Source organism: Schistocerca gregaria, chromosome 2 (genome assembly GCF_023897955.1).
Source record: "Schistocerca gregaria isolate iqSchGreg1 chromosome 2, iqSchGreg1.2, whole genome shotgun sequence".
NCBI classification, from domain to species: Eukaryota; Metazoa; Arthropoda; class Insecta; order Orthoptera; family Acrididae; genus Schistocerca; species Schistocerca gregaria.
The window spans coordinates 747,591,308-747,617,902 of NC_064921.1; positions in this window are offsets into that span (position 1 = coordinate 747,591,308).

Consider the following 26,595-nt stretch of genomic DNA (forward strand, 5'->3'; position numbering starts at 1 on the left):
GCTCGAAGAAAGGACCGGTCAGTTATGTCTACAAGAAGGGTAGCAGAAGTGATCCACAAAACTACCGTCCACCGACCTTTACACCCATTTCTTGTCGAATCTTAGAACATATTTCGAACTCAGACTTAATGAGACATCTCGAAAAGAACGATCTCGTCCATGACAAGCGGCACGGACATCGAAAACATCGATCATGTGAAACCGAACTCGCACTTTTCTCACATATCCTGAAAACAATGGATCTAGGCAGTCAGGTAGACGCAGTATGTCTCAATTTCTGAAAAGCATTTGACTCAGTACGACACCTATACTTACTATCAGAAGTTCGACCATGTGGGACAGCAGACGAACTATGTGACTGGACTGATGGTTTCTTGGCAAGGAGGACGCAGCGTGTTATCTTGGATGGAGAGTCATCGACAGATGTGGAAGAAACTTCGGGTGTGCCCCAGGAAAGAGGGTTGGGTCCCTTGCTGTTCACGTTGTATATTAACGATCTTGCGGACAATATTAATAGTAGCCTCAGACCTTTCACAGATGATGCATTTATCTACAACTAACTCCAACCCGACTTTGGCAAGATTTCAAAGTGATGAAAATATTGCCAGATCCCCTTAAACACTCGGGAAAAGTAAAATTGTATACTTAACAAAACCAGGAAAAACATAATATCATACGAATATATCAGTGAGTCGCAGATGGAATTCGTAAACTCGTACAAATACCTGTGCGTAACAGTTACTAGGGACATGAGATGGAACTGTCAGATAGGCTCAGTAGCGATTTATTGGTAAAATACCAAAGAAATACAATAAGTCTACAAAGAAGATAGCTTACAAATCACATGTGTGACCCATTCTAGAATAATGCTCACGTGTGTAGGACCCTTGCCAAACAGGACTAGCTGGGGGTATTGAAAATATATATGAAACGTCCCCTTAGAAAAATTATACACGACTGCATTTAAACTGACACAATATTTTCAGCGCAACGCAATCTGACTTTCAAAAATCCCTGCAAAGAATGGCCCTGACTAACATTAACCTATACCTTTCACAAATCACTTACCTCACCAAAAATCTTCGTTACTCGAACTACTGGAACACAGCGAGCGCCACTACTGCCAGCTAACTAAAAGATTCAAACTACAGGTGGCACTAACTACTGATAGACATAGTTAGCAAATGAAAGATTTTAATAGAGAACAAAAAATGTATTTACCTTAAGAGTCATAATATATATATCAGTTCATGACATGCAGTCTTACAAATTTCAAAACTCCACCATCTCTCTCCCCACATCCATCACCGCTGGCGGCTCACCTCCAACTGCGCAACGCTACGCGCTGTTAGCATCCAGCTGCCGCTGCCCAACACTACAATGGCAGACAACAATGCAAACCAGCCACAGACTGCACACGGCACAGCCAGTGGCGGCGGCGTTACCAATAAAAAAAAAACCTAAACAGCCTACTTACATATAGAGAAAGGCAGCACAAATGGTCAAAAGTTTGTATGACCTGCGAAAGAGTGTCTCAGAGACGCTGAAGAAACTGAACTGGCAGATTCTTGAAGATGGACGTACACTCTTCCGAAAAAGAGCACGCACAAAGCTTCAAGAACCGGCTTTAGATAATGACTGTAGGAATATACTACAACCCCCTAAATAGCGCTCCAGTAGTGATGGCGAGGACCGATTAGATTAATTACAGCACGTACTGACGCGTTTAAACAATCATTCTTCACGTGCTCCATACGTAAATGGAACGGAAAGAGGGCCCTATAGCTCGTACAGTGGGACGCACCCTGTGTCTTGCATTTCACAGAGGTTCGCAGAGCATAGATGTAGACGTAAATGTTCCTAGGTTCCTCACTAAATATTAATTATTGAAACTTTGTAATCAATTTTTTGCAGAAAATTGGCGTCTGTCTTCCCACGTCTGCCAAGTTTATCAGCGTCTCAGTCACACTCTCTCACGAGAGTACGTTGACTAGCGGTGAGGCGGTCGGAGGGATGCTACCCGCCGCTTCCTGGGACACTTTCAACAGTCCCTGTTAGTCTTGTTTGGTATGGGTCCCAGGCACTTGAACAGTATTCTAGGACTGGTCGCTAGAGTGTCTTTTAAATAGTCTTTCCATTTTTCCAGTATCCCGGCCCGCTATATCACCCGACCTTCAATGTACTAAAATGTCTGTGATAGCAGGTAAAACTGTAACAATCAACATTCCGGAAGCTCGGTAGCGCTACAGGATCTCAGCTGGGTAGAGTATACCTGAAGAAATATGCGTACTCTCTCCATCGCCAAATACAAACCACCACTAAGGCTGGAGGTGGTGTTGCTCAGTGTTAACGTTATCTGCTGGGTATCACTAATATTTCACCCGGTGTGTTTGTTGTCCATACTGGTCGTCTGATGTAAAAGCATTTCCGATAGAATTCGAGAGTGTATTCAGCAATTTTTCTTCAATTGTTTTTTACGAAACATGTTGACTAGCTGTGTGACCCTGCACTGCGAGGCGGTTGGGGGGATGCTATGCGCCGCTTCCTGGAATTACGTGAGTTTTCTCAGTCGCCAATCTCCGGGGTTCCCACCTTATTAAGTAGAACTTTTTCTTATTTTTCTTCTATTCATTGTAGATTAACGTGGTTTTACCATGTCACTGTTTGCAACTGGTGAATTTCATCCGTGATTCCGTGTTGTTTTGGGCACCGCATTTTACTTATATTTTAAGAAAATTGAATGCCCCCTCCCTCTTCCCAAATGTTTCATTGACATGCGATAATTTAATATTGGTTGTCTTATGGGTTAGAGGCCCCCGGAGTAGACAACATTCCATTAGAACTACTGACGGCCTTGGGAGAGCCAGTCATGACAAAACTCTACTAGCTGGTGAGCAAGATGTATGAGACAGGCGAAATACCCTCAGACTTCAAGAAGAATATAATAATTCCAATCCCAAAGAAAGCAGGTGCTGACAGATGTGAAAATTACCGAACTATCAGTTTCATAAGTCACAGCTGCAAAATACTAACGCGAATTCTTTACAGACGAATGGAAAAACTGGTAGATGCGGACCTGGGGGAGGATCAGTTTGGATTCCGTAGAAATGTTGGAACACGTGAGGCGATACTGACCTTACGACTTACCTTAGATGAAAGATTAAGAAAAGGCAAACCTACGTTTCTAGCATTTGTAGACTTAGAGAAAGCTTTTGACAATGTTGATTGGAATACTCTCTTTCAAATTCTAAAGGTGGCTGGGGTAGAATACAGGGAGGGAAAGGCTATTTACAATTTGTACAGAAACCAGATGGCAGTTATAATAGTCGAGGGGCATGAAAGGGAAGCAGTGGTTGGGAAAGGAGTGAGACAGGGTTGTAGCCTCTGCCCAATGTTATTCAATCTGTATATTGAGCAACCAGTAAAGGAAACAAAAGAAAAAATCGGAGTAGGTATTAAAATCTATGGAGAAGAAATAAAAACTTTGAGTTTAGCCGATGACATTGTAATTCTGTCAAAGACAACAAAGGACTTTAAGAACAGTTGAACGGAATGGACTGTGTCTTCAAAGGAGGATGTAAGCTGAACATCAACAAAAGCAAAACGAGGATAATGGAATGCAGTCAAATTAAATCGGGTGATGATGAGGAAATTAGATTAGGAAATGAGACACTTAAAGTAGTAAAGGAGTTTTGCTATTTAGGAAGTAAAATAACTGATGATGGTCGAAGTAGAGAGGATATAAAATGTAGACTGGCAATGGCAAGGAAAGCGTTTCTGAAGAAGAGAAATTTGTTAACATCGAATATAGATTTATGTATCAGGAAGTCGTTTCTGAAAGTATTTGTTTGGAGTGTAGCCATGTATGGAAATGAAACATGGACGATAACTAGTTTGGACAAGAAGAGAATAGAAGCTTTCGAAATGTGGTGCTACAGAAGAATGCTGAAGATAAGGTGGATAGATCACGTAACTAATGAGGAGGTATTGAATAGGTTTGGGGAGAAGAGAAGTTTGTGGCACAACTTGACTAGAAGAAGGGATCGGTTGGTAGGGCATGTTTTGAGGCATCAAGGGATCACAAATTTAGCATTGGAGGGTAGCGTGGAGGGTAAAAATCGTAGAGGGAGACCAAGAGATGAATACACTAAGCAGATTCAGAAGGATGTAGGTTGCAGTAGGTACTGGGAGATGAAGAAGTTTGCACAGGATAGAGTAGCATGGAGAGCTGCATCAAACCAGTCTCAGGACTGAAGACAACAACAACAACAACATGGGTTAGATTATTAGGATAGGTATACGTTTTTGGGTCGTAATGTCGACTGTATGTTTGGATCTTGTTCAGGTCTACAACAGAGGATGTTATGTGAAATCAAGAAACCAACTGTGTTCCTACAAATAAAGATTCATATACAGCTGGAAGCGGTTTGTTTGTCAGATACGAAATTTGATTCTACTTGTGGCCTCTGCAATAAGAGCTCCTTTACAGTCCTTAGGCATAAACAGCAGGTGTTCCAGGTCGTCTCTGCCGAATACATATATATCATAACTTTGCTGCTTCAGCAAGTGATGAATTGTTGCTTATTCATAGTTCTTGGAATCCAAAGTCAGTAAATAGGCCTACTAAACTTTCTCAAGCATACGTTCTCTCTCACACCTAGTGTTCGTTTATTTTTGTACGTATTCTCCATTCTTGTGTTGATAATTCTGTTGATAAATCGCTACCCCTGTTCATTTTATATTATCCGTCACGATTTCTGAAGAATAACAATCAACTTGCTACGTAGTGAGTTACTTTATCTGTAGCGTCCGAAGAACATCTTAGAATTTATGGTGTCAATTGCATATAGAGTGTTGTTGTTGTTGATGCTGTTGTTTTGTGTGTGTGTGTGTGTGTGTGTGTGTGTGTGTGTGTGTGTGTGTGATGATAGTAACTCAGGCTTGACAAAAGCTAAAAAAAAGATGCAATCCAATTACAATTCTTATTCTAGTTTCATGCAAAACTGCACTTGAACAGTATTTTTACTTCTTTGGCCACGATATTTACTTCCTAAATAACTGTTCCAGAAATCTTGTCCTCTATATTTCATTACTGCTTCGTTACAGGCAGTATGTTACTCCAAGCAATTTTACAATATTAAGTAGTATTCTGTTACATTCTTCTAACAGATCAATATATCTGCGTGACTACCCTTGTCGCGCGTCTGTTTTACATTTCAACCCACATTATTGGGTTTCATCCGCTACAGAGACTTCCGTTTCATACAAGCTTATTGCACGGAGGTAAGCGTTTACAGTAGCTTTCGCGCAGTTATGTTGTTGTTATGTGTTATCATTTTTTTAATATTTTTAATTAATTTTTTTGACTTGTTACCCTCCCTTCACTGAAGTTATGTACTGGTATATATACGCGTACACGCAATCATTAGTGTGCACCAATACTTTACGTGTGTGTGTGTGTGTGTAACGGTTGCGCCTATTTGACTGCGTATTTTTACTTTTCCTCCACCCTTGTTATCGCTTCCTTCGATGCCATTTTTATTCATTTAGTGAGATAATAAGTCAAATGTTACTCAATACACATTTATATAGCAAATTATCTGAGATTTAGAAGCAAAGAACATAAAACATCTCGTGCTGTGACACACCAAACATTGTTGTAGAATGAAATGAGGGAATCGAAACGGCATGCCGAAGAATGAAATATTCCCACATACTGCGACGTAGCCCGAATTCACTTTCCCTAATGAGAGTCTGGAAGTAGTTGACGACGAATGGCATCAGCTCTACTAATCAGATAAAAATTAGCATTTTTGATTGTTCCAGAATGACAGCACATATCGTGTCCTGGACCAACACTCGACAGCAGTAGTCTACTTTTCACAAGTAGTTCTGTCCTCCCTGGTCCACTCGAGCTGACATGTGTGACCCAGTTTCAATACGTCACTCGCGTGTCACCTACTGTTAGGTAATCGGCACATGCTCTCCTATACACTTCAAGTCTTATTTGCTCCGCGAGAAATATACGGTGGAGAATCGCATCATGTAGCTCAATCGGCAGCAGACGCGTCAACATCCGGTTTGGAGTCAAAGGTAACTCGCAGTGAATGAATACTTGACTTCACAGATGCGGCTACTTGTGACGGAGTGGTTCACATACATAAATCGTCGATGCCGAAGGAGGTTGTTTTATGTCCCAACGCTCGCGCCAAAATGCGCTTGTTGGCGAACCTGTCAGCAGCGCTTGAGCGGCGGAGGTTGGCGACACTGTCCGCGCCGCAACCAGAGCAACGCAGCCGGCGTGGACCGCAAGAGTAGGGAGAAAGAGAGAGGAGAGCAGGCAGCGAGAGAGCGATGCGGCGATACAGCGGCCACAAAAAAAGTAATAATAAAGAGGAACCAGGGGAGCAGGAGAAGGAGAGGAGAGGCAAGGGAAAAAAGGAAGACGCGCGGCTCCGGTTCGCCGTGTGCCGCCAGCGCCAGCGCTGCCTCACACACACACACGCAAGGAGGACAAAGGGCTGATTTATAGTGGACGGCGGCAAGGCTCGATTCATTCATCATCATTAAATCATAATCTTATTCACCGGCATGAATACACAGAGAGCGTTGCGGCTGGAGTGATGGGGGCTGTATAGGGGGCGTGGGACCGCCCTGAGCTAATTAACGTCTCGTCTCCCTCTGCGCGCAGGGGCACCAACGCGACGGATCCGGGGCGACAAGTGCCTCTCAGTGATGACAGTTGCGAGGGTAGGTGGACGCTGCGCCTCGCCAACCACCTGTTGTCCGTAACAAGGTCGTTCCCTGCGAAGCACGCTGAAACGACAGCGTGTGCTCTGGATAAACTCTGCATTCGATTCTGAGTGCACCTCGCGGCCTTCACTAACAAGGGAACCTCCCCATCGCACCCCCTCAGATTTAGTTGGCACAGTGGATAGGCCTTGAAAAACTGAACACAGATTAATCGAGAAAACAGGAAGAAGTTGTGGGGAACTATGAAAAAATAGGCACAATATACAAACTCAGTAGCCCATGCGTAAGATAGACAACATTCAGGATAACCTGACCTCAGGAGCGCCGTGGTCCCGTGGTTAGCGTGAACAGCTGCGGGACGGGAAGTCCTTGGTTCAAGTCTTCCCTCCAGTGAAAAGTTTATTTTTTTATTTTCAGACAATTATCAGAGGTAATGCACCCATACATAATCAACTTCGCTCTCCAAAATTCCAGGACATGTTCAGATTTGCTTGGCCATATACAGGATTTGATGGTCTAGACACGGAAAAATTTGGAAAAGGTAAAAACATATGTTTCGACAGAGCGCAGAGCAATCTGTGCGACTGTGAAACTGTTGCATTCATTTGTTGCAGTTTATGTGACAAACACTTATGTTTTCATCACTTTTTTTGCAGTGATTATCACATCCACAAGAAAACCTAAATCGGGCAAGGTAGAAGAATCTTTTTACCCATTCGCCAAGTGTGCAAGTTATTTGGGTCGACAACATATTCCTGTCATGTGACGCAGATGCCGTCACCAGTGTCGTATAGAATATCAGACGTGTTTTCCTGGATCAAATGTTTTCGGTTCCCATTGGAGAGGCACGTCCTTTCGTTTACTAATCGCACGGTTTTGCGGTGAGACCGCAAAACACAGACACTAAACTTATTACAGTGAACGGAGACGTCAATGAACGAAAGGACAGATCATAACTTTGCAAAAATGAGTAAGTAAACTATTCGCTCGAGGGAATACTTGAACCTAGGACCTCTCGCTGCGCAGCTGCTCACGCTAACCACGGGACCACGGCGCTCCTGTACTGAGATCATCCTTGATGTTGCGTATATTGCCCATGGACTACTCAGTTTATATATTTTGCTTTTTTTTGTAGTTGCACACAACTTCTTCCTGTTTTCTCGATTGACCTGTGTTTAGTTTTTCAAGGCCTCTCCACTGTGCCAAATTATAACTAATTCTGAGGAGGGGTGCGATGGGGAGGTTCCCTTGTAAGCTGATATACTTTCCTGTTCCGTCAGTTTTATCCTCGGCATTAGCTGCCACGCTAAGAGGTTCTTCTTTTACTTCTCTCCAAGTCGCTGGGCTTTGTTGTATCAGTCAGCGATTACAAAAATGGGTAAAGTGCTAATGCTACACGTTGACGTAACCACTTGAAAAAATCACGAATAATCGCATTTTGCAGGGCGAAACGTGCAGGAAGAGAATCAGTGAGGTTCTGGAAGGTATGGACAGGGAAGTGGAGCCATGCCGTGGCCAGCTGCGCCGAGTTTCTCGGTTGAGGATCCACGGTGCGAAGAACGCGGTCGAGGTGGTCTCTCAGACTCTCGATTGCCTTTTAATCCAGGGAGTCTGGTGCGCAGGTGAGTACGGTAAACTCATCCTGCTGCTCTTCGAATCACGCACGTACACAGCGAGCTGTGTAGCAGGTTGCGTTGTCCTGCTGGTAGATGCCATCATGCCAAAGGAAAGCAAAAAACTGTATGCAGGAGCGTACATGATCCCCAGGGATAGATGGATGATTGTGTTGATCCATAGTGCCTTCCAGAACGATCGCCCAGGCAACAGCACGAAAACATTTCCCAGACCATGACGCTCCCTCCTCCAGCCTGGATGCTTCCGACGTTTTGCCAAAAGCCACTTGTCCGATGGACCATAAAATGTAATTCATCTGAAAAGGCCTACTGTCGCCGATCACCTATGAACAGCAGCCAACGTGGATGCATGAACAAGGCGCCCACGGCAGAGGCCCATACGCAGCAATATTTGTTGAACGGTCGCTGAGGAGACACTGTTGCCAGCCCCTTGATTCATTTGGGCGGTCAGTTGCTCAACGGAGCATGCCCGTTCTTCCATACACACCTCCGCAGGTGCTGTTCACCACTGTCATCTGTGGCCCATGGTGCACATCAGCAGTCTCAGCGCCGGTTTCGGATAGCGCCATTTTACCATACACGTTATACATTAATCACGACGGCAAGCAAACAGTTGACAAACTTAGCCGTTTCGGAATGCTTCCACCTTTGGACCGAAACCCAACTATCGCCCCGTTTTGGATGTCAGATAAATCTCTGTTTCAGTATTGCGACGACGATTTCGCAGTTTTCTGCGTCTCCCCCCCCCCCCCCCCCCCTCCTCCCCACACGCTTTATATACCATCCACTGCTAGTGCTGCTACCAGCCGTATGTGGGTGGATATTGTACAATGACGTCGAATATAGGCGGTGGTCACATTAATGTGACTGCACTGTGTATATATACAGAGAGCCGTACCGTTGGTGCAGCCACATATCTGGAGGGACCAGCCTAACCTGTGATTCCTGAAGATGTGCAGCAGTCTTTTCAGTAGCTATCCGAGCACGCCTCCATGTCCGACCCAAACTTTAATATGTCACAGAGGTAACATCTCATGCTTATAAAATTACCCGCACAGTGAGACAAATATTGTATTGTCATTTTAGCCCGTCGAGGCATAGATGAATCATTGATGGTGACAATGTATGTATTTATACAGTGTCTATTTCTTTACAGTACAATGTCCTTCAGACATTCATGCTTCTCTGAAAGAACAGGCACTGTCACTGACGATTACAGCTGTAGTAAACATTACGAAATAGTTCGCATTCCGCAACTGTGCACTAAAGTCACAGACATTGTAATCAGTGGTGACGTATCCATGCCTCGACGGGCTTGTGCGGGTATCACGAATTGTGTCAGCATAAAGGTTGTGATTACCTGACATGTTGAGGTTTGGGTCGTTCCTAGCAGACTGCTCGGATAGCCCCAGTCGGCAAAAAGTTTCGTATGAAGCAAACAGCTGACGTAGGTAGATGCTTACGTGATTCTCGTTTTAAAATCTAAGTAATAATTCAGTGAGGCTCCAAGAATTGGTGTAAATCTTTCTACTGGACTCCATTCCAAGGACTTGGGTGTTCCCTAGTCTACCTCAGTAATTATGTCGGAGAAAGAACCCCAGTAATCCTGTCGGAGAGAGGAGACCTACAGTTCAAAGAGGAATGCGAACCACTTGTTGTTCCTGGCGAATCATCAGATCACTGAGACGTGAAGGTCGGGTCGGTTGTTCGACCCGACAAAATTCATATAAAAGAGAACATACGCAGTCACTAAACTGTAACATTTTCTATTTTCGACGCGTTTCGGAAACTTGTCCCATCATCAGGTGGCATTTTCACTGTTTAGTTCAGGTGCATTGCTCCTGGGAAACGTACGATGACGAAATATCTATTACGCTTTAAGTTTATTAATCTGAAGACTTATTTCTTCTCAAGCCACCAAAAGTATCTTGTAGTCGAGAGATAAACTACGAGAAAACAGTTTAGACCTTCTACATCGTTGGCTCTCCAGGACGAATACAGCTCAACTAAACACTGGAACTCTCAACTGATGATTGAACAGAGCTTCAGAAAACATCGAAAAAACTTAAAATTTAGACTGTTTACCTTGCGTTTTCATTTACATTTTATAATCAAGAATTTTTCATCATTCGTCGCTTTAGAAAGAAGGTTGTCCTTTATATAATGTATAGCTGTGGTACACTCTATTCAGTATGATAAAATTTTCTAGAGCTACCAGAAACATCAGACGAGGGCTCCTCGGCTATTGTCAGGAAGTGACTGTCGTACGGTCGCTACTGCCGTCCTTGTATAGACAGGCTACCACATTTGACGTTACTGGTGACAAGTCAAGCGCCCTCTAATGTTATGTTTTAGTTGAAATGCCGCCGCGGCTGCTTCAGTCCTGCAATCGCCGGGTTCCATGCGTCGCTTAGTAGGCGGACCGCCGTCCTTAGCGAGGATATTATGAGAAATTTTAAAGTCGATCGCTTCTTTCACAATGCCCGGAAGAAACTGTCCGTTTCACAATACGCGTCTTGTCGAATGCAATTCGGTGCCCAGTTTGCTGGGCATGTTCTTCTGCCGTCTGCATGCCCCCAAACTGTCCGCGCCCACAGAATGCTTTGCATATTTCCGGTGCTCTGAGCCGTACATCCTCTTTCACTGGCCTCCTGATTTGTTGAGCATTTCCTAGAGGACTGAAGATTGAATCGATTATATGAGTCTTTACCAGTAGGTTAAGCTTTGTTATTGCCTAGCCGCGTAACGGAAAAAACACAAGCTTCTTTGTTTCTACAAGTTATGGCCGTGATGATGTTACAGACTTTCAGGGATGACGGAGGAGTATAAATGTTTCAGTTCGTGGTTGTAAACACTGGTCCAGAAACGACCGATTCGAACCTTAGAAGCGAAAATCGCTTTGATGTCTCTGACGGTAGAATATATGTACTGGTAGTTTTGTTACTAAGACTGTAGGATAGGCAACTTTCACAGGCACTTGTATGGACCAAAACAAGAAAAAAATGTGGAGTAAACATGGACTCTAAAATGCGTACCTCAAGAGGTATGAGCTTTTCGATATTGTGAAACACATTTCTTCTACAGCAACCTCTTTGTTTCCGTGTTTTTGGAGCAGGCAGTGTTAACCAAAACAAGAAAAAAGTTCAGAAAATGAGAGCTCTAAAATGCATACCATACGAGCAATCGGCAGTTGTTCAGTCGAAGAGATGTGTTTTAGATTATTGGACGAATGCTCACAGCTTTTAATGGATGCATGTTAAATTCCATGTGTACTAGACTCTGCTTCTTGTGTAACCCATACTACTACCTTGTTTTCTACCCTAGTCTTAGAAACAACATTACCGCTACATGTGTGCCACAGTCAGGGGTTTTGGAATGATTTCCGTTTATTAACTTTCTACATGATCTTTTCCGGAGCAGTGTGGCTTACCTGAAAGTGATGCATTTATCTTTATCCGACAGCCCTGAAATGTTTAACATCATCACGAAATCACCCTGTATAGCAGTGAAACTAAGCATTCCTCTACTGGAAGTACTGGCTGAGATCTGCTCTCGTTCAGGGATAAAGACCTCAGACAGAGATACACTGCGTTGCACAGATATGTAGATTTGGATTTTTCATGTAAAAAAATTATCACCAGAACTGAAAGAAAAAAGTGCCCCAGAACTCAAAAAGAATTGAAATCGGGACTTCTTGATATACAGTCGTGACACACACTGTGCCATCAAACCACACGGCATAACACGTAGTAAACAGTAAATCAATATCGAGTCGTATGTAAACCACACGTGTAAAACATAGCCGTGTTGACGGACATGACGCTGTTGTAACATATCTCCATGTCGGCCTGTCTTACTGCTGTGATTCCATACAACCCAATGGCGTATACGGACCACTCCACTTCCACAATTTACGTCGGCTGTGGAACTCACATGATCCTCTGGTTCCAGTTCTACAATTTCATTCATTTATTTACACGTCAAGTTCCGCAGGGCCAAACTGAAGAGCAAGTCTCCAAGATCATGGAACGTGTCAGTACATTAAATTACAACATAGAAGTAATAACACATAAAAATAAAATGTTTATGAATCCGAAAAAAGTCAAGCCATAAGATTAAGTAAACGCAATCAACAATACAAGAAGAATGAGCTTAATTTTTCAAGGAACTCCTCGACAGAATAGAAAGAGTCACCCATGAGGAAACTCTTTAGTTACGATCTGAAAGCACGTGGAGCAGTGCTAAGATTTTTCAGTTCTTGTGGTAGCTGATTGAAAATGGATACAGCAGTATACTGCACACCTTTCTGCACAAAAGAAAGTCCGATCCAAATGCAGATTTGATTTCTGTCGAGTATGAACTGAATGAAAATTGCTTATTCTTGGGAATAAGCTAGTATTGTTAACAAAAAATGACAGTAATGAATATATGTATTGAGAGGCCACTGTCAAAATACCCAGAGTCGTGAACAGAGGTCGACAAGAGGTTGGTAGCCTTACACCACTTATTGCCCGTACCGCCCGTTTCTGAGCCAAAAATATCCTTTTAGTATGGGAAGAGTTACCCCAAAATATAATACCGTACAACATAAGCGAATGAAAATTAGAAAAATAGACAAATTTTCGTGTCGAACGATCACTTAATTCAGATACCATTCGAATAGTAAAAATGGCAGCATTAAGTCTTTGGACAAGATCCTGAACGTGGGCTTTCCACGACAGTTTACTATCTATCTGAACACCCAGAAATTTGAACTGTTCAGTTTCTCTAATCACATGCCCATTCTTTGAACTTAAAACGTCGGCTTTTGTTGAATTGTGTGTTAGAAATTGTAAAAACTGAGTCTTGCTGTGATTTAGCGTTAGTTTATTTTCTACAAGCGATGAACTTATGGCATGAACTGCACTATTTGAAATCGAGATAATGTTTGCACACAACATCCTTTACTACCAAGCTAGTGTCATCAGCAAACAGAAATTTTTTTGTGTTACCTGTAATACTAGACGGCATATCATTTATATAAATAAGGAACAGGAGTGGCCCCAACACTGATCCCTGGGGCACCCCGCACTTGACCGTACCCCACTCACACCCCACATCACAGCCATTCTCAACACTGTGAATAATGACATTTTGCTGCCTGTTCCTATAGTAAGAGGTGAACCAGTCGTGAGCTACTCCTCGTATTCCATAATGGTCCAACTTCTGAAGCAGTATTTCGTGATCAACACAATCAAACGCCTTAGTTAAATCATAAAATATGCCTATCGTTCGAAACCTTTTGTTTAACCCATCCAGTACTCACAGAGAGTTGTTAAACGACTTCTAATGCCGTACTGTACATTTGATAGCAAATCGTGTGATATAAAATGATCAATTAACCTTACACACACAGCCTTTTCAATAACTTTTGCAAACACTGATGGCATAGAAATAGGTCTAAAATTATCTACATTACCCATTTCTCCCTTTTTATAAAGCGGCTTTACTACTGAGTACTTTAATCGTTCAGAAAATTGGCCATTCCTAAAGGAAAAATTAGAAATATGCGTAAGTACAGGGCTAACATGTGCAGCGCAGTACTTTAATATTCTACTAGACACTCCATCATAACCATGAGAGTCCTTAGCCTTCAGTGATTTAATTATTGACTCCATCTCTCCCTTATCTGTATCACAGAGGAGTATTTCAGACGTCAATCTCGGAAAGGCCTTTGCCAAGAAAGTTATGTGATTCCCTGTAGAAACTAAATTTTTTATTTAATTCATCAGCAATGCACAGAAAATGGTTGTTAAATACTGTACACATATCCGATTTATCAGTAACATAAATATTATTATTGCAAACTGACTTTATATCGTCAACCTTGTGCTGCTGACCAGACACTTCCTTCACAACTGACCATGTGGTTTTAATTTGATCCTGTGAATTAGATATTTTATTTGCGTACCACATATTCTTTGCCTTCCTAATGACATTTTTAAGCACCTTACATTACTGTTTGTAATGGGCTACTGTACTTGATTGTGATCAATTATAACATTTTGATATAATTACCGCTTTGTTCTACATGATATCCTTATCCCACTAGTCAGCCACCTAGGCTACCTTTTCCTTGTATTACCACATTTAGAACGTCTCTTTGTCACTAGCTTTTTCACTGGTTTGATGCACCCCACCACGAATTCTGCTCAACGTCTTCATTTCAGAGTGTTACTTTCACCTGACTTTCTAATTTATTTTCTGGATACATTCCAATCCTTTTCATCCCCTGCAGCTTCAACTAAGGCTTCCTCTAGTAACACAGAAGTTATTCCTTGATATCTGAGCACACGTCCCATCATCTTGTCCCTTCCTCTTTTCAATGCTTTCCACAGGTTCCTGTTCTCACCCAGTCTGCGGAGCACCTCCTCATTTCTTATCTTATCACTCCGCCTGATTTTCAACAGCCTTCTGTAGCACCACTCCCCAAATGCTTTGATTCTCTGCTTTTCTGGTTTTACTACAGGCCACGATTCGCAACCGGACAACACTGCGCTCTCGACGAACATTTTCAAAAAAAAATTTCTCATATTAAAAGCCTATGCTTGATTCTATTAGACTTCTTTTTCACCATAAACAGCGTTCCCAAGCGATCAATGTGCTATTTTAATAGGGTATGTAATACGTACAACCTGTGCAATTACAATGTATGTTCGAAAAAGCATCGACGGACGGCTATACATGTTTGAACCTGCTGCAAAATAGTTTGCTCAGAACAGCCAGAGTAGACCCTTTGAAAGGAACACGTCGTAACACGTCCTATTCGATTCCTCCCATTTTCTGTTTGCTCTTTCAAAACTGGGTCAAATGGCTCTGAGCACTATGGGACTTAACTTCTGAGGTCATCAGTCGCCTAGGACTTAGAACTAATTAAACCTAACTAACCTAAGGACATCACACACATCCATGCCCAAGGCAGGATTCGAACCTGCGACAGTAGCGGTCGCTCGGTTCCAGACAATAGCGCGTAGAACAGCACGGCCACTCCGGCCGGCTATGCTCTTTCCTCCTACCGAGTTTCGGCCATGCCCGATTCCTCTGTCATTAGGAGAAGCCGTCGACTTCCAGCGTCCTCGTTCCGCTCAGTAAGTGCTTCGTATCGCAAATAAAAAAGGAAAGTGCTCGCAGCAGTCCGGCTGCAGCCGGCTGAGTAAGAGGGGAGGGGGGGGGGAGGAGGAGGAGGGGATAGTCTGCTGGAGCTCGAGTGCTGCAGGCGGCGGGTGCAGTGGCCAGACCGCAGTGGATGGGCCGGGCCCTAATGCGGTCGTCGACGCTCAAACACCCGGCGGGTGGTGACGTCAGCGTCCAGAGGCGGCCGGCAGGCCACGCCGGCGGTGGCGGCTTCGGCTGCTGCTGCTCTGTGGCTGTCGCCGCCACGTCACGCTACTTTGCCCGAGGCCCACGAGAAAGAGAGGCCGTGGCGCGTACGTCACAGCAAATGACACTGCACGTCTTAAAGAGTGCCAGCAGCTGTCTCAGAAGGAGAGCGAGTAACTACACTGAAGCGCCAAAGAAACTGATACAGCCATGCGTATTCAAATACGGTGATATGTAAAGAGTAGAATAGGGCGCTGCGGTCGGCAACGTCTATTAAGACAAGAAGTCTCTGGCGGTGTTGCTGGATCGGTTACTGCTGCTACAATGGCAGGTTACCAAGATTTAAGTGAGTTTGAATGTGGTGTTATAGTCGGCGCACGAACAATGGACCACACCATCTCCGAGGTAACGATGAAGTGGGTATTTTACCGTACTACAATTTCACGGGAGTACCGTGAAAATCAGGAATCCGGTAAAACATCAAGTTTCTGACATCGTTGCGCCCGGAAAATGATCCTGCAAGAACGGCACCAACGACGACTGCAGAGAATCGAACGAAGCGACAGAAGTGCAACCCTTCCGCAAATTGCTGCAGATTTCAATGCTGCACCATCAAGTGTCAGCGTGCGAACCATTCAACGAGACATCATCGATATGGGCTTTCGGAGCCGAAGGCCTACTCGTGTACCCTTGATGACTGCACGACATGAAGGTTTATGCCTCACCTGGGCCTATCAACGCTGGTGTTGCGACGAAATCTTCTCACGAAATTCCAATCACCAACATTCTCCTCCGAATGCGAAAATATTTTGTTGACACCGACCTACATAGGGAGAACCGATCACCACGATAAAATAAGGGAAATCAGAGATAGTACGGAAAGATACAGAAGTTCATTCTTTCCGCGCGCTATACGAGATTGGAATAACAGAGAATTGTGAAAGTGATTCGATGAACCCTCTGCCAGTCACTTAAATGTGATTTGCAGAGTATCCAAGTAGATGTAGATGTAGACATTGGACTGTTGATGACTGGAAACTTGTTGCCTGGTCGGACGAGTCTTGTTTCGAATTGTATCGAATGAATGGGCTTGTACGGGTATGGAGACGACCTCATGAAACCACGGACCCTGCATGTCAGCAGGGGACTGTTCAAGCTGGCGGAGGCTCTGTAATGGCGTGGGGCGTGTGCATTTGGAATCATATGGGACCCCTGATACCTCTAGGTACGACTTTGACAGGTGACACGTACGTAAGCATCCTGTCTGATCACCTGCATCCTCTCATGCCCATTCTGCATTCGACAGACTTGGGCAACTCCAGCAGTACAATTCGACACCCCACAAGTCAGAATTGCTACAGAGCGGCTCTAGAAACGTTCTTCTGAGCTTAAACACTTTCGCTGGGCACCAAACTCCCCAGACATGGACATTATTGAGCATATCAAGGATGCATGTTTAGGAGATATCCCCACCCCTTCGTACTCATAACGGATTTACGGACATCCCTGCACAATTCATGGTATCAGTTCCATGCAGCACTACTTCAGACATTAGTCGAGCCGATGCTACGTTGTTTTGCGGCAGTTCTGTGTGCTCGCTGGGGCCGTACACGATATTAAGCAGCTGTACCAGTTTCTTTGGCTCTTCAGTTTATTTCAGACATGTTTAATAATTTCTAACTGCCCACTAAATGCTTGTAAGCCATCGACAGTAAACTAGAAATATAAGATCTTTAGTGGGTACCTTTTTAATTATGTATTGTTTTCCCGTGTGCCCTGCAGGAAGCCCAGCGTTCGCCAAGTGTGGCAGACAAGCCGACTAGTGTGACGTCACAACTTCGTTGCAGGGGCCCTGTACCTCGTTGGCCCCGAGTTCTACACTCTGATACACTGCTAGGCCAAACGTCAACTATGTGACGATGTTTAAGAGTGAGGTTAGATAAGGAAGGTAAATAGATGTCTGGATGTAGCCCCAAGTCGACGATAAGTACCTTGGACACGGAGCACTGCCTCAGACTGGGGAAGAATTGCTGTTGTCTTCAGAGAAGTATACAGTCACGAGCCATAATAAAACGGCCACAAAGAAGCTAGGCACTGGAAACAGACTATGTAAGTAGGCTGTTTAGGTTTTTTTTATCGGTAACGCCACATAGCGCTCTGTATGAAAAATCGCTGGCTGTGCTGTGTGCAGTCAGTGGCTGGTTGGCAATGTTGTAATACTCGTCATTGTAGTGTTGGGCAGCTGGATGCTAACAGCGCGTAGCGTTGCGCAGTTGGAGGTGAGCCGTCAGCAGTGGTGGACGTGGGGAGAGAGATGGTGGAGTTTTGAAATTTGTAAGACTGTATGTCATGAACTGCTATATATATGATATTTCACTGAAAAAATACGGCAACCAGCCACTTTTTAATGCGTTTTTTTTTTTATTTACGCCAATATGCATTTTGGGTTTGCACCCATCTTCAGCTGGCAAATTACATGGATCTTCAGTTACTACAGTAGTACAATCTCGACAGCAGTTTGGATGCTGCAGCAGGCCTGTGCAAAAGCATCGTAACTGTAGTAACTGAAGATCCATGTAATTTGCCAGCTGAAGATGGGTGCAAACCCAAAATGCATATTGGCGTAAATAAAAAAAAAAACGCATTAAAAAGTGGCTGGTTGCCGTATTTTTTCAGTGAAATGTCATTATCCACGGTCACGGAGCTCAACAGTCCAAATAAAATGGACAAATTGTTATTGCTATATATATTATGACTATTAAGGTAAATACATTGTTTGTTCTCTATCAAAATCTTTCATTTGCTAACTATGCCTATCAGTAGTTAGTGCCTTCAGTAGTTTGAATCTTTTATTTAGTTGGCAGTAGTGGCGCTCGCTGTATTGCAGTAGCTTGAGTAACGAAGATTTTTGGTGAGGTAAGTGATTTGTGAAAGGTATAGGTTAATGTTAGTCAGGGCCATTCTTTTCTAGGGATTATTGAAAGTCAGATTGCGTTGCGCTAAAAATATTATGTGTCAGTTTAAGCACAGTCATGTATAAATTTTCTAAGGGGACGTTTCAACTACGGATGTAAATTACGTTGAAAGTTCGAAACAAAGTTGTCAGAACAGTTTTTGCATAGGTACGCGATATTTTTCTAATTCGTACTATGTTTAAAAAGTCGTAGGTTGCCCAACCTTATTTATTAACTCAAGAACGACGCGTTTTCCCCGGATAGGGAATCATCGGTTTATATTAAGAAATCAGAAATTTTCTACCAAAAAGCATCCGTCAAGAAAGCATGATACCGAATAAAACGTACAAAAAGGCTACCTCATGGAGGCGACGAAAGACATAGCAGCATAGAAAAGGACCCCACCCGCAAACTGTAAACAACACAACCGTTCACTGCAACGGCCCCAAAGGTGCGTCCGTATTCACACAACAAATACATGTTCGCCTTTCGCCGCCTCCATGAGGTTGTCTTTTTGTACGTTTTATTCGGTATCATGCTTTCTTGGCGAATGCTTTTTGATAGAAAATTTCTGATTTTTTAATATAGCCTTATGATTCCCTATCCGGGGCAAACGCTTCGTTTAATAATAAAGAACATTGTGCATCCTACGGCTGTTTTTTAAATGTCAGCAATAGGAGATTGCTGTAACACCACGTTAAGATGGAATGTAATAATTCTTAATTCGTTCTATTGTTGCATAACATTTATCTGTGTGGTTCAGTAGATAAAAGCTAATGTATGTGATGTTTGTTTAGATGTTCAGTTTGTTCTTAAATTATAGTGCCTTCAACGGAGGAACGTATTTTTTCTTGTTGAACATGTGTTTCGACAAAGCGATAAATACACAAATTTAATGCGTGAGGGATAACCCAGAGACAGCTGAACCACATAGCCATGCGATTCGTCGGCTTGTTGGAAAGTTTCGAGAGACGGGCTCAATGTTAGATGCTTAAAGAACTAGAAGACCACATAAAATAAACCAGCAGACGGCCATCTACAGCTACACGACTACTCTGCAATTAACACTTAAGTGCCTGGATGAGGGTTCATCAGACCACTTTCACATTACTTCTCTACCGTTCAACCATCGGAAAGCGCGCGGAAAAAGCCAACACTTACTTCTTTCCGTTCGAGCTCTTATTTCTCCTGTTTATTACTATGATCATTTATTCCTATTTGTGTGCGTCAACTAAATAATTTCGCATTCGGAGGGAAGGGATGGAGACTGAAATTTCGTCCAAAGACCTCGCCGTAACGAAAAATGCCTTTGTTTTAATGACTCTCACACCAACTCGTGTATCGTATCTGTGACACCGCCATCCCTATTACGCAACAGTACAAAACAAGCTGCTTTTCTCTGACATTCTGTCTTGTATCAATCCTATTTGGTAAGAATCCCACACAACACAGCAGTACTCTAACAGACGACGGACAAGCGTTGTGTACGTAGTCTCTTTAGTGGCTTCGTCGCATGTTGCAAGTGTTCTGCCAATAAAGTGCACTCTTTGGTTCGCCATCCACACAACATTATCTATGCGATCGTTCCAGTGATTCTTATCCGCCGGTATTTAGTTGTATTGATAGCCTTTGTGTGATATATCGTGTAACCGAAATTTAATGAATTACTTTTCGTACTCATGTGGATGATTCCCACGTTTCCTTAATCAGAGACAATAGACACTCTTCTCACCTTACACAAATCCCGTCTAAATCATTTTGCACTTGGATTTCATGTTCTGATGGCTTTACTAGGCGGCAAATGACAACATCATCTGAAACAACCTAAGAGGGCTGCTGGGAGTGTCTCCTAAATTGTGTATATACAGGGTGTTCGTTCTAAATGAAGACACTGAAATATCTCGAAAATTACACGTCGCATCAAACGAAGCTATAATCCTCCCAATTCGTTTGTCTCGAAGGAGGACATCCAACGATACCGTACTCGACCCGTCACCCAGCCTCGTACGCGTACGTTTTGTGTGAAGCATTTTCTTCGTTTCGCCACAGGTGGTGCTTTAATCGCAGGGTAGAAATGGGCTCGAATTCGTAATTTACGACGTGCTAGTCAATGACCCTTGAATATCCAGTGGCACGTAAAAGCTCATCTCCACGCTGCAGGGATAGGACAGGCCAGTACTTCATAGCATCTAATGGGAAACCTCATTTGCAGTGTTGTATTCCTCCGACATGTCGAACGGGGAACTACTCGACGCGCCACCGTGGCCGTGCAGCGAACTACGACGAAACAAACCAGATGCTATTTTGTCTAAAACTGACATGGTGAGACGGTGGGTGTGTAAAATTAATGTAGGTTGATTCTTACAAAGAAGAAGAAGGCAACGAGCCACTATTAATACTGCTATTTATTTGAGTAAATAGTGTCGTAAACGGTTTCGAACTGACAAGTTCATCACCAGACTGCTGTTCACAAGATTTGCAAGTTACACTTTACATAATCGTCAGTTTTCGATTTTTGTTCTTCCACTGTGGCGAAATATTCTTGGTGTATTGGTGCCATCGAAAATTCCACGCGATTTTGTTGCGAAGTTGCAGGATTGCTGCAGCACTTGTATGATTTGCACATCACCAAATTGTACAAAGCACCACACACACACACACACACACACACACACACACACACACACTAACCAAAAAGTATTTGCCACATGTGAAGCTGACACAAATATTGCACGCAGTAGCACGTGGATCCCACACGCTGTCGCAACACTGGATGGTGTAAAACTCAACACTGCAAAACGCAATGTATTCGCTGTCGGAGTTAACAATGGTATCGATGGCGTATGTAGGAGTGATCAAGGGCTGGGTAGGGTAACGTATTGTAAGCAAGGTGAGGACGGAACTGTCAAGAAAATTAATAAGAAGTTAGCAGAGCATCAAACACTAATTGTCTCAGCTGCTAAGAGCAAAGAGTAGTTATTTTACAAGAGTTTCGTTATGTGGAGAAAGTCCATCAGTTCTTTACGATCAGTCTGACTGAAGAGTGTGTTAGTAATCGTACTGCTAAATAAGTTGATTCATTAAAAAGATCTCAAAGGAAACTAAGGTTTTTCCTGGGAAATTCAAAATTAAGACCTAGACCACATAGGCAGAGAGCCACGTTTGAGGTACATAAGGATGGGGCTCCAGTTAGCAAGAGGGGGGCGGGAGAGATTGGGTATCAGATTGAGAAAGGACTGGCAAAACTTCTAAATGAGTATTATTGCCACCCAAGTAACTTCAGTAGCCGACCGGTGTGGCCGAGCGGTTCTAGGTGCTTCAGTCTGGTACTGCGCGACCGCTACGGTCGCAGGTTCTATTCCTGCCTCGGGCATGGATGTGTGTGATGTCCTTAGGTTAGTTAGATTTAAGTAGTTCTAAGTTCTACGGGACTCATGACCTCAGATGTTAGGTCCCATAGTGCTCAGAGCCATCTTTTTTTAACTTCAGTGTTCGTAACAGAGAACAGTTGACTAATAAGCTATCAGATTTGAATATTCCGGAGAGCACACATATGGCATCGTTAGATAAAAAAATATGTACACCAGTATTCTGATCGTCACTGTGCATGACATGATTGATAACTTGAGAAATTACGGTGGACGTTCTGCAGATGAGATTGACGATGTCCTCAAGCTCCTCAGTACAGTCCACTGCTTTAATTATACCAGGTTGGGGATTGTACCCTTATTCAGAAACATGGCCAGTCCATGGACTCCCCGTTATCACATACCGTTGCTAATATATTTATGACAAAGTCTGAAAGTGATATGCTAGTAAACTTTCACTGTGATGCAGATACCTTGGCGACTTTTTCTGCTGTACAATGGTTCTAAGATGGAATGCTGGGATTTTGTTGATGAAATGAATGCTATACACGAAAGATGCAATTTACCACAGAACACAGTGAGGGTGGATGGCTACCTTCCGTACATCTAAAAATTTACGTACAGGATACAAGGATTGAGTATTACCGTTATAGAAAGGCCACAATGATAGATACTGTTACATGCCGCAGTTTTAGTCACCCCTTTGCGTACAAGATGGCAGCTTTTAGATGAATGTTGTATCGACTTCATAGTATACTCTTGTCTCAGAAGGCACTGTTTCCTTTGCACATTGTACATGTAGATACGATCCCAGTGATGCAATGAATATTAATAATGGTATACTGCATAAAAAAGAATTTCCTATGAATACGCAGAGGTCAAATAGTATTGAAATCATGTTATGAAGGCTGGACGAAGCGGCAGACGATTTCACAGAAAGTAGGCAATAGGTAAGCACAAAAAAGATAAAGCCATCGTTCTTTATCCCACAGAAATTTGGTGAAAGACTTGTAAACAGAGAGAAGGTAGCCCGTGAAAAATACGACTCTACTGGTGTATAGTGCATCACTTGTGACAATAGTCCTACCATGTATGTTGGACAGACTGGCAGAGGATTTGGTATTAGGTTCCGAGAGCACCAGCGTCTGAGGACTTCGAGGTATACTTTAAGTAGCCACTTACGTTATTCTTGCCACTCCATAATAGGTGTAGCTAATATTTTCAAAGCCCTACAAAGCGCAGTAAATGGTCAGACCTTTAACATTCTTGAACAGACTGGAATTATACGGAGTCTAAAGCTATACCCCCAACACCCAGTCAACAGTTAGGTGCAGTTTAGACATCACAATATACTCTCGAAGTTTTATTACCTTTCGAGGAGATAATGTCATAGTCTTCGACTGCTTGGTTAATGATCCAGAACTTGTTGCGATATGCTCTAGCGTCTGGTCTATTTGGTTTCAACGATTTTTACGCTGAAGTGTTTTATAGTATATATGGTTATTCTGTGTGGCCTCAGTCATTCCCATGATCTTTGGATACGCGGGAAAATATTAGTAACTTTGCGCGCTATGTGTATGGTGGCGCTATTGCCCTCGGTTATACACAAGAGCACATTGACTGTCAGTGTGGCCCTGAACGGCGAGGCGGTTCGAAAGTTGCTGTCCGCCTCTTCCTCATGTGATGTGAGTTCTCTTAACCACGGGCTTTAAATGTTGCTAGCTGGGGCTTTTAGATTTTATTGTTTGCTTATTTTGCTCCTTTCATTGTAGGAAAACACGCTTCCAACATGTCAGTTCCTCTACTGGCCAGTTTGAACTACGACGCCCTGCTTGATGCGGGGGATTGTCTTTTATTTTGCGAAGGTTGAGTCCTCCTCCTACCCGTATCAGGGCTTAAATGTTTTGCTGGCGTGTGAGTATTTCATATCGGTTGTCATGAGCATAGGTGATTAGGGTAGGGATCAGTTTGTTATCGTAATGTCGATTGTACGTTTCCTATCTTTACACCTGAAGATGCGATTTTAAATCTCGAAATCGGTCGTCTTATTGTAAAAGTTCATATACAGCTGAAAGAAGCTTATTTCTGAAACATAGATATATTTTGCACTTATTTTTGTCGCGTGTGGATGTTATGGTATTCAGGCTTGCTACAACGTCCTCTTGGTCATTAATCCCTCTATCGATCAAGATGCTCCCTATTTTCTTCGGAGTATTTGTTGCTAAGAGGTCAAGAACGTTTTCTTAACCCTTTACGCTTCGAGTGAGCGCATGAAGTAATTGCTCAAAATAACTGTCATTGGATTTTTCTGACTATGCAGCAGAGCCCAGCGAAATCATTGGCACAAGAAAAGCTGTTGGGCTTGCAATAGCACATAAAGCGTTTACGCAAATACTGAAATTGTTCCCGTATAAAGTGAAAGCACTGCATGACTTAAAAGATGTGGATCGTGAAAAGCGAATCCGTTACTGAAATTGGTTTACATCTTTTATTGGGAGGGATACCGTTGATATTGTTGACGTCATCTATAAAGACGAGACATGTTTCCACCCCTCTGGTCACGTTAACACAAAAAAACACACGATTATAGTCAACGGAGAATCCTCGTGCTGTGCTTGAAACGCCATTGTATGATCAGAAAATTGGAGTGTGGATATCCACACGGCCCATTATAAGAATTTTATTTTTTTAAGAAACAGTGAGCGGTGAACATGAGCATTCATCGTTATTGTTTAACGAGCCACGAATTCATTGGCCAGCCAAACGAAGACGAAATCAGCTACTCGTGGTTTCAACAAGATTGCACAATTGCGCACACAGCTGATAACACTGTGCATCTTCTGGAAAAGATTTTTGGAAAATGTATCATCTCAAAAACCTATAGCTCCCTCGCTAACCGGACCTTACTCCACCAAACATTTTTCTTTAGGGAGCATCAAAATATGTAGTGTACCCGAGCACGTTTTGTGACTTGAAAGCTTAAATAACTACGTGAATAAACGCATTTCACAATCAGAGTTGCAAAAAATGTTTTCCAAGAAAATTAATTATTTCCAATAACACGGCAACTTTCCGAACGCCCTGTATTAGACAACCCATTGAAAGAGCACGATGGTCGCTTAGGAGCACTGTTGCCGGTGAGTAAGAACTAAACTAGTACCAACCAAAGGCCATTAAACTGAGCAAAAAGTTTCTGAAAATGTACGTCTGGGACACAGTAGTGTACGGTAGTGAATCATGGACTGTGGGGAAATCAGAAAAGCAAAGAATCGAAGCGTTTGTGGAATGGTGCTATAGAAGGTTGTTGAAAGTTTACTAGAGTGATAAGATAGAAAACGAGGTTATCAGTAGGATGAGTCAGGGGAGGCAAATGTGGAACACATTGAAAAGAGGAACGAAAAGGATGACAGAACGTGTGTTGGGACATCAAGGAATAATTTCCTTGGTACTAAAGGAAGCCGTAGGTGAAGCTGTAGCGGAAGACACTCCACCTTCAGGCCAGGAGTAGCCTACCGGGACCATCCGACCGCTGTGTCATCCTCCGAGGAGGATGCGGATAGGAGGAGCGTGTGGTCAGCACACCGCTCTCCCGGTCGTTATGATGGTATTCTTGACCTAACCCGCTACTATTCGGTCGAGTAGCTCCTCAACTGGCATCACGAGGATGAGTGCACCCCGAAAAATGGCAACAGCGCATGGTTGGCGGATGGTCACCCATCCAAGTGCCGGCCACGCTCAAGAGCGCTTAACTTCGGTGATCTCATGGGAACCGGTGTATCCACTGCGGCAAGGCCGTTGCGCTGTAGCAGAAGACAGAGATTAAAATAACGTGACTGTCCACCGCTGTCGTAATCACGCCAGTGAAATAGTACGTATACGCCAATCAATGTATGGAATCGGCGCAGTAAAATGCGCATAGACATGTCCATCAACATACAGTGAATGAAGCTCCTCAATTTGTGTCCTAAATGACAAGAACCGGAGATGAGTGTTAAGCCTTGGCAATGATAGTTGGTTTCTAACCCCACAGGAATTGCTGCAGTCAGTAAATACAGGTCCATCTCGACCCAGACAAAATTGCGAAGTACACTACATCCAACGGACGTTTGGAACCGAACACCTCGAAAAAGGCGATTGCTCCAAGTGACACAGACAGCTGCACTTCTTAAATGGGCCAAGCAACAGAGAAACAGGACAAGTATCTGACTGGTAGTGTCCGACGAATCATGATATTGTCTGTTTTCAAATGATGCAAGGCACCGACTGCACCGACGTCCGAACGTCCAGTGTGAGGAGGGCTTAGCTCTGGCCGGAGGTGGTTTTGTGGTGTTTTGGGAGTGTATCTTCGACCCAGTCATTCAATTCAGAGGTGGTTCTGTGATTTTTTGGGAGTATGGCTGGACCCACTCATTCAATTTAGAGGTGGCCTGTAAAATGAGGGACGTTACTTGTATCGTGACTTGGCTCCATTCATTCAGGTTACGATGAGCATGAACTAAAATGTTTGTTTGTGAATACTCGGTGAGG